Below are 10,139 nucleotides of genomic sequence, written 5' to 3' on the forward strand. Positions count from 1 at the left end.
ATATGTATACATTTTAATTTTTTTCGCATATGTATACATAAATTTCGGGGGAAATTCTCAATGGGGTTGAACCAAAAAATCCTTCTAGACCCGCCTCTAATTATTTATGAGAGTTGTATTTCCACGAGATGTGTACCTGTTTATATTATCGTCTAGTAATTTGAGATTGTTGGGATTTTCGAGTCCAATCTTACAGTGAAAAGCCAACTTCTGAAGTTAAATGAATGAAACAGAACAGAAAAATCACATATATTGGAGCTTTCGATGTTGTGACCTTGCTTAAAGTTAGTACTCTAGCAGGGGTTTTAACAAAGTTGAATGAGAGTTAATTTTCATTAAACTAAAACTATTTATATTTTTATGAGAATGGAATTCACTCCTTTCGTGCAATCTAATTAAAATACTGACAGTAAATATGATTAATCTGTAAGGCCCCGTTCGTAACTAGACTGGAAATAAGCTTAGGCTTTGGAGCGATTAAACAATCAAAACGGACAAAAGTTGAAGAAAAAATTGTCTGGATCATGCTATGGGGTGTGCGCCACATGGCCATAGCATGGAATCCCCGGAATTAATTTTGGGAGGAAAAAAGTCCGGCCTTCCCTGTCTCCAATTGTGAGATTATATGGGTATGTTGTTGTGTGAATAAGTCCCTAAATGAACAGCACATTTAAGCCTCATCACACAACAATCACACTAGAAGAAGGCAACAGCCCAGGCCACCCCGCAAAACCAAGGCAAAGCGCAAGCATAGAGCAGGCCCTGTTGTGTGATGCTCGTGCGACGTACAAGCTTACCCCCCATCCCCAAACTATAAATACCAAGCTAAGGGGTTTAGCGGAGAGAATAAACATGAAATTTTGGCACTTCTAGACAGCGTTTTGAAAGAGAAAACAAGCCGAGGTTCAACATCTAACACCTTAGCTTAATGCTTTCTAGTTCAAAAATAATGAGGCGGGCAACAACTTTTAAACAAATACTCCCTCCTATTCAAAACAAGTGTCCATTATTTTTTATCTTTAAAAACATAATTCCTACGGAAAGAAAACACTAACTCTATAAAGAAATAGTAAGTCTTTGGACAAAACTACCCTTAATTAATGAAACACTGTCTAATTTTTGCCTTGAGTAAGTAGGGGAAAATTTGGGAAAATAAATCTAATTATTCCTTCTGATTATGTAAGTGGACCTTATTTTAAACCAAGGGAAAATAACACTCTATGTCTATTTGGAGATATTTACCGAAAGGGCAGTATTTCAATATTACCGAAATGCCCTTTTATACGGGGTTTATCTTTATAGAGAAAAGACATCATTTGACCCCGAACTTGGCCGAAAACTTAGTTTAGCAACTAAACTTAAGTTGTATTTATTTCCCCCTTAACAACTTTAGTTAATTAAATACCCCTTAGCGGGACTGGCAGGTTGAGATCGGGTTTTGTTCCCACTCCCTGGGGATTGGTCCACGTATTAAATATTTTTTTAATTTTTTTATTTATTTAGTTTTTCTCTTTCTTCTTCATTCTTTCCCTATTTTATTAAAATGCCGCCACCCGCCAAACCCCCACCCGCCTCCACCACACCACCGCCGCCGCCACCACCACCACGCCCCCGCACCCCAACCAAACAACCAAACCCACCTTCTTCCACCCTCCACCCCACCCATGGCCCCACCCCACTCCATTATCTCAATGCTCCATCAACAACAATTTCGCCACACCCACCATTTGAAGGGCAATTCATGCAATTTCTTCATTCTTTCTTTCGTGGACCATTAGACAAGAACTAGCCTTCACCTAAATATCATATAACGGGAAAAACCAAATCATAGTGGGAAAAATCTCTTCTTCTTGATGTCACAAGGTTTCTCCTTTTTCTTTTCTTTTTTATAACATGATGTCACCAAAGATTTCTCTATCAAAAATTATATATCAAATGTTCTCGGTTACCTAAAATCACTAAAAATACAAAAGATGCATTGATACCCGATTGATAAAGAAGAACTCTTAACATTTTTCGAATTAAATTGCAATTATTGAACATTTATCGGAATGTCCCAAATTTTTGAACATTGCAATTTCTTCATACCTGATTGAAGAAAAACCCATCAACAATTTCGCCCACAATGCCCTTTGAAGGGCAATTTGCAATTTCTTTATTATTGAACATTGCATTTCTTCATTACTCAACCGAAGAAAAAACCCCTCAACCAAATAGCTTATATAATCAAAATTTTACGCCCAATTGTCAAAAACAAAAACCCTTTTCAACAGAAAAAAAAAAGAAAGGAAAACCATTAGAGAATTCGGATGGAACCTTACGGTATTGAATAAAAACTTGGAGAAATTGGGTTTAGAAACCGGGAGAGAGGCAAGGAGGGGAGGGGAAATTTTTTTTTTAAAATTGAACGATGGGGTTGTGAAGATGGGTGGACGAAGGGGCAAGGGTGGAGATGGGTTGGTTTTGGGGTGAAAAAAGATGGTGGTTTGTTGGGGGTAAGGCAGGGAGCGGTGCGTGGTGGGGGATGGGGAATCGGGGGTGAAGGTGGTGGTGGGTCACGGTGACGGAGGGCGGGGTTTGGGGGGGTTGGGGGGGGGGGGGTGTGGGTTAAGAAGGGGAAAAGGGAAAAAAAAAGAAAAAAAAAGAAAAAGTTAATTTAAAATGGAAAATAAAATATTAAGAAAATCTTAATATATCATTCTCAATTAGAAGATGACATATCTACGCTGGGGACCACTTCTAGTGTTATTTTTTCCTCCCATCACGCTAAGAGATTGGGTACACTTTCTTGCCACGTCACCCTCAAGCGGGGTATTTAATTAACTTGAAAGTTTGTTATGGGGTAATAAATACAACTTAAGTTTAGTTGCTAAACTAAGTTTTCGTGCCAAGTTCAGGGGTCAAATGATGTCTTTTCTCTACTTTATACATTGTCTACAGTAAGTGTATTAATGTTGTATAACACTGTTGCAAAAAAGATAGTTGAAGAAAGATGTCAAGCAAAAATATGGCTACGTGGATGCAATATTTATGCTGGAATGTAGCATATTGAAATTATCACATAAAAGGCTATGTGGACACTTATTTTAGTAGGTATCTACGGTCTCGCTAGTTGGTTAATTAGGCCACCTCATTGCGAGGGTTCGAATCCCCACGTTTTAATCCCCTCCCCATTTCCCTTCCCCTCCCCATGAATAAAAAGAAAGGGGAAAAAAAACCAGAGGTAGCAAGAGGAAGGTAAGTGCTTGGTTTTGCCATTCAAAGAGTTCAGTGTGGCCTAATGGATAAGGCGCTCGCTCTCCTGAGCGGAGATTGTGGGTTCGGAAATCCCACCGTGAACGCATTCTGTTTTTTTTTTTTTTTTTTTTTTGTTGGGAACTGAAGCCTCTACTTAATTTGTAATTAGTGGCAATAATATATCATCAGTTTTCACAAAAAGAATTTTTTATTTCAAGTCCCTTTTAAATATATAATTCCATTAGTTTCGCATTAAGATGTAATAATAATTTTAATTTTTTTTGCAATATAGAAATACGAAGAGGAGAAAGCAGACAAATTCCAGTTCAAGTCTTCACTAGCATGCCTGTTGAAGACGGTAAACATAAGTAACTTATTTTGCAATCTCCTCAAGGCTTCCAGCTATTGTTGTGGGTGTGCCATAAACCTAGTAGTTTTTAGCTCAAACTTTGTTTTTTATGTGCTAATTTTTTGTTTAATATGTATCAATAATTTATTCAGAATTCAATAAGTAAAAAAGTGATTAAAACCCATAAATTAAAATTTCTGCTTTGCCTCTGACCCTTTTGTATATACAAGCCTAGAACAGTTGCATCTATTTCATCCCATTATTTGCTCCACCAACTAAAGAAGAGCAATAGAATCTATGGATCAATTACTTGTTGGTTATGTTATATGTGTCACTATTGAAATCAAATTTGGATATTTGTCTGGAAAAGTATTTGACTTAAATTTAGGGGATTTGGCAGAGATTTTAGACAGATAATGAGCTTATTGAATCAATTTGTCCTTTTATTTATATTGTATGTGCTATTATCATACCTGAAGAGTTAAATGTGCTGTGGTAACTCCATAATAGTGACTGGTGCCATCTCAAGTTTCAGGTATGAATTAACTGATTTATGAGTGATTGATCGAAAATTTAGATGTGTTATGATTTTTACATTGATAGATGAGTGAATACTGAAATGTATATCCAATATAATGTCTTTTATTGTATATTAGAGTCTAATCCAACCTAATAAATTCTCTAACTCAATTTAACTCATGGTCAAATCCGTCATTAAACCTTTGTGACGTGTTTTTTAATTTATTTGAAATTGTTGACCAACGAATGTTTTAATTGGATGAATTTCAAATGACATGATAGTGTAACAAATTTAAGCGCGTTCATTTTTTAATTTGAATATGTCTCTCCCCATTTTTACTTTGTTTATAGTTAATGACTATCTCAACCCTCTGGTAAATGTAGTTCTCAGCTTGTTTATAGGAGTACCATTCTGTTTTACCAATTAATTTTTTTTTTTTTGTATGTCAATACATACATATATAAATATTTAAAAATGAATCATAAACGTTAGAGTTTAAGTTATACATCATATAGAATAGAATTTTTTTATACCATCAAGTTATCTTAAGCATATTTACATATAAGTTTCTTTAATTATGAGAATTCGAATGTTAAAAATAATAGTATAAATTACCTGCTATACATAAAAATAATCCGATGATATCAAATATTCCTTATACAGAACATTATATGAATTTTAAAAGCAGTTTCAAGCAAGTAATTGTAATAGTATGCTGACACTACTAATAACAAAAAAGTTGAAAACAGTAAACAGAACTTGGAGACAAGATCCACTGAAATGAAATTACGTTGTTTCTCTGAAGAAGGAATGTTACTTCCAGATTTTTTGGATTAAGTAGTATATTTTATTTTATCTTGCCATGAAGTTTCCTGATTTATTTGTTGCTTTATTTCTCTTTTATTATAGGTCAATACTACTATGGTTAACTAAACAAGTAATAATAGTACATGATCGTTCTCATTATACTTGACACTTTTCTTATAACATGACATATTTTAGACCACAATATTTAAAGGGGGTTTTTTTAGTATAAATACACAGTTAATTAGTTCAATAAGCTACAAGATTCAAAAGTTTTTTATATAAAAGTGACGAAGGGAGTACTACCTGTGGGACTAAATGCCACCACTAAAGGTTGTGGTGTGGGTGATACATACTCCTTCAGCCTAAACTAAATATTTGGAGTTTTTATCCCCAAGTGAAACTTCCTAGCAAGAAACTACTTTAGCATGACAGCTTCAAAGTGGGCATCGGATAATTATTGTTAGTACTCTAAACATTTGTGTGTGTCATATCTTGCTAAGGGGTCGTTTGGTTTATGAGATAAGAGACTATGATAGAGGATAAACTGTGAGATTATTTTGTCATATGTTTTGTGAAAAAGATAATCCGAATTATTAATCGTGACACCTTGGCCTTCTCCCAGTGGCGGACCTAGGATTCAATGGTCCTGGGTGCTCACATTAAAATCAACAAAAAATATATAGCTTTGAGTAGGATTTAAACTCGGCTACTCCATGGCTTAGCTTAAAGGCTATCACCTTTTAATCAGAGCACCAAGATCTTTTATTACTTCCTAGGTGCTATTTATTATTTTATACCAAAATTTCAATATTTTCTATATGTCTACTTAAAGTATCCGCCACAGTTAATTAGTGCTCGAGCACAAAAACTAATACATGGGTCCGCCCCTGCCTTCTCCAAAGCTTTTCTCCCAAAAAAAAATTAAAAAGAGAATGTTAGAATTTTTTTTTTTTTTTTTTTTTATCCAGATCAAGAAACACATTTCTTAGTATCTTGTATATCTCATGTTTAGTCTAATATAAACCAACATAAGAAATATACTAATTAAGTAGTTGTGTTATTATTTATTTTTTGCATAAAAATCTCCAGAAGTAATTTATTTTCTGCATAATTAATCCATCTAACCAAACGAACTCTTATAGTATAGATCTAGTACTACTACTAGTTTACTGCTGTTATAATATACATATATAGTAATTAATAACTAGGTGGTCGGCATACATATACACATTCTCAGAGAGTACTGTTTCCCCTCCAATCACTTCCTAAATCAATGCTAAAATTAAAAGCTTCTTCCTTTCTTGCAAACACTGCCCTTCCCCAAATGCCACTATCTTCAATCATTACTCCCCTTCTATTTTTCATCTCGACTACTATATCCCAAAATCTCACACACAAATATGGCCAGTCCCTCTTCTTCTTCTTGTTGCCCTCTCTTGGAAAGAAAATCTCATCAACATCATCTTCATCTTTTTAGGTACTATATTTCTTCTTTATCATTCAACAAAACTCAAAAGACTTTTCAAGATTTCTAGTTCTGTTTAGTAATTTCAATTCACTTCTACTTCGCCTCGATTCTACTACCAGCTTGATTTTATTCTCTTACTTAATAAACTCAATCACTTTTTAAAATTTTTTCGCTTAGTAATCAATCCAGCTAATTTTTTTCTATCTTTTGCTTAACAAACTCAAACTTTTCAAGATTTCTAGCCTTCTACTATTCAATTCGGGGTCACTCTAGCTCGGCTCAGCTCAACTTGATTTTTTCACACTTTTAGCAATAAACTCAAGCTCTTTTCAATCCAGTTCTAGTATACTCTCAATCCATTGAATGTCTAACTCGGTTTTTCTAATTTCCTTGAATTTTTACTTAACAAACTTAAGCTTAAGATTTCTTAGCTCTACTACTCAATCTACTTCAGTTCGGCTCAGTCACCAGCTCGCTAGGTTTTATTGTTAGCTCTATAGTCCATCCACTGCTACCCGACCTGTCTTTGCCTGGATATTTACTGCTATTGGATTGATCTTTGCCATTTTTGTCTTCTAAACCTTCACATTTTCTAGAGATTATCATTAATAATAAATCATTTTTAAACACAATTAATTTCCACATTGTCCTTTTGCCATTTCCTCTTACTACTATAACCACATTCGAAGTAAATACTAACCCCGACTTGTATCTATATATAACAAAAGTTATAATACTTTCAAGAATCAACCTTTTTCATTGACTCCCTTCACAACCTCATTTTTTCTTCAAGAAAACCTTAGAAGTGAAAAGAAAAAAGTAGTTTTTTTCTTTTTTTAAATGGATTTTGTTACAGCACAAGGAAATAATTTCAGTTCAGGTAACAAACATGGTCTGGTTGCACAAACATATGTTGGCACAAACTTCTTCATGCTGATGGTACTACCATGATTGGTGTCCCTGGCTCCCCCTTTGAGTCGCTATGAGAATCAGAAACGTCGCGATTGGGAATACTTTCTGCCAGTACTTGGAGCAAACTGTGCACCCTCCGCTTTCACTTCCTCACTGCACTAGTGCATACAACTTGAATTTCAGGCATGATATCGTTAAATTGCAGTGGGGATCATTTCCTGCTTAAAAGTTTAAGCAAATGCAATAGAATGTTATTTGGTATGACAAAAGTGGTCATTTTCCTGAAAATATATTTGAGAATGACATATATTCTAAAAAATGTTTTCCGATGGCGTGTAGAGCAAAAAATATATTAAAAGATTGATCAATATTATATAATGTGTTTTATGAAGATTTTGGGTTACAAAGATTAATGATGATGTTTTAAGTGTGATACAAAATTAATATTTAAGATAATCGTGAACAAAGGCGAAACAAAGATTTTAAGTTTATGGATTCTGAAATTCTAACAAAAGCAATTTACTGATTTCTAAATTATTAATAAATCGATTTTTCAAATACAAATAATAATTGCTGAAAACTCCGCTGTGATTTCATTTCAACTTGTTGCTGCAAACTAGTTCTGCCTCGATCATGAAGAAATATGATTTTCGCTCGTAAAGTGAGGGCATTCATCATCATCTTTCTTCTTCTGCAGCAAACATTTCTTGGAAAAATATTTTTCATGACCCAAAATCAGAACACTTACGATTTTCAACATGTTTCTCTACCACTTTCAATGTGATAGCCTACATTTCATTTAATTTACTTTACCAAAAAGTGAGAGTCATTTTTTCTCTTTCTGGGCAGAAAATAAATGTTTTCTCTGAAAAATATTTTTCAGTAACTAAAAACTAGAAAATTGACTTATTTTTCTGAAAACATTTTCCGTCAGAATTTCAACTTGTGATATGTACATTCTCTCATCTTGACTATATTTCTTGTCAAAAAGTGAGTGAAGTTATCTTTTCCTTCTGGGCAGAAAAAATTTTCTTTTAATTTTCTCGCAACCAAAGCTAAAAATTGACTAACTTTTCTTAAATTTTCTTCGTCACACATTAAGGCAATATTATAAATTTTCATTTATTTAATTAATTACTAGTTTATTTGCACGCGGCATTGCACGTGGTGTACTGTAGACATGTGGTATGCGATTTTATAATACATATTTGAAACAAAGTTTTGAAATTTCTCTGAATAATTATTCATGAAAGAATAAGTAGCAAGTTTACGTGATCGATTACCTAATGATACCATTGTTGGTGTAGGACACTTTAGTACTTCTCAATTATTAGAGATAGGTTTTTGACTCATTTTTGCAATGAAATTCAGGTGTCATTATCAACTTTGAAGTATCCAATTTTGCTATTAATATGAGTGGGAAATGTCATTCTCTTCCCCTTTCCTATACAGAAAACTTTTAATTTTCTCGCAACCAAAAAACTAAAAATTGATCACTTTTTTGAATCTTCGTCACATATTTGGTGCGATATCATAAATCTATTATTTAATTAATTAGTAAGTCTGGCAATGTGCGTTGTATCATGTGTAATAAGTCACGTCGTATACAATTTTATTAAATAATATCAATATATTTAAAATAAAATTTTGTAATAAGTAATTACATAAAGTATGTTTATGTGATTGACTGTCATAATGGTACCATCGTATGTGTGTGACTCTTCATTTATTAGAAATAGGTTAGTGACTCATTTTGCACAAATTAGAAATATCAACTTTGAAGTTATCCAATTTTGCTAATTAATATATGAGAAATTTTTTTATATTAAAACTGCTTAAGTCATCTTTCTCCTCTCAAGTAAAAACTTTTAATTTTCTCGCAACCAAAACTAAAATTGACTTATTTTTTTGGAATCTTCGTCACACATTTAAGGTCTTATATCATAAATTTTCATTTATTTAATTAATTATTATTTATTGGCACGTGTAAGGTATCGTGTGCTAGTCGTGTAGTATACGATTTTATATATCAATATATTCAAAATAAAGTTTTGAATAAATAATTATGACTTCCAGAATACAAAGTATACGTTAGAGTATGTAACGTAACAAGAATGATACCATCGTATGTGTGTGACTCTCGCTTAGTACTTCTCATTTACTTTTACTATTAGAAATAGGTTATTGACTTATTTTGCAATAAAATTAGAGATATTATCAACTTTGAGGTATCCAATTTGTTAATTAATCTGAGTGAGAAGAATTTTTATATTAAAATTTGTTTTAAGCCATTCTTTTTCCTTTTTGGACAGAAAACTTTAATTTTTCTCGCAGCCAAAAACTAAAAATTGACTTATTTTTAGTAATCTTTTTGTATCACACATTTTAAGGTGATACTGGGAATTTCTATTATTTTAATTATGTTTTCTATAGAAAATGTATAGACCTAGCGTCTTTTTCGGGAAGACCAAAGTCCACAACCACAATTATTCATTTTTTTGGCCTACCAAATCCACTAGCACCATGCCCTTGTCCTTTAAGGTAAGCTTGGGGAAGCTTTGATGCACTCTCCAATTAGAAGCAGAGTTTATGAAGAACATGGTGGAAAGCCAGAAATGAACTTTGGGGCAAGAGCTTGAGGCTATTTTTAAGGGAAGGAGGGATTTTCAGTCAAAGTCAAGAGGGATTAGCAGAAAAGAAGAGGAAGAACCATCATCATCAACAAATAATAATAAGCAGAAAATAGCAAGGTGACAATGAAGGTTGAAGGTGTTGATTTGTGGTACAAGTGCAATTGGTATATACATTGTATATTAGTAGTGCTAACGAGCGGAATGAAGAAGATG

Source organism: Lycium ferocissimum, chromosome 8, assembly GCF_029784015.1.
Source record: "Lycium ferocissimum isolate CSIRO_LF1 chromosome 8, AGI_CSIRO_Lferr_CH_V1, whole genome shotgun sequence".
Classification (NCBI taxonomy): Eukaryota; Viridiplantae; Streptophyta; class Magnoliopsida; order Solanales; family Solanaceae; genus Lycium; species Lycium ferocissimum.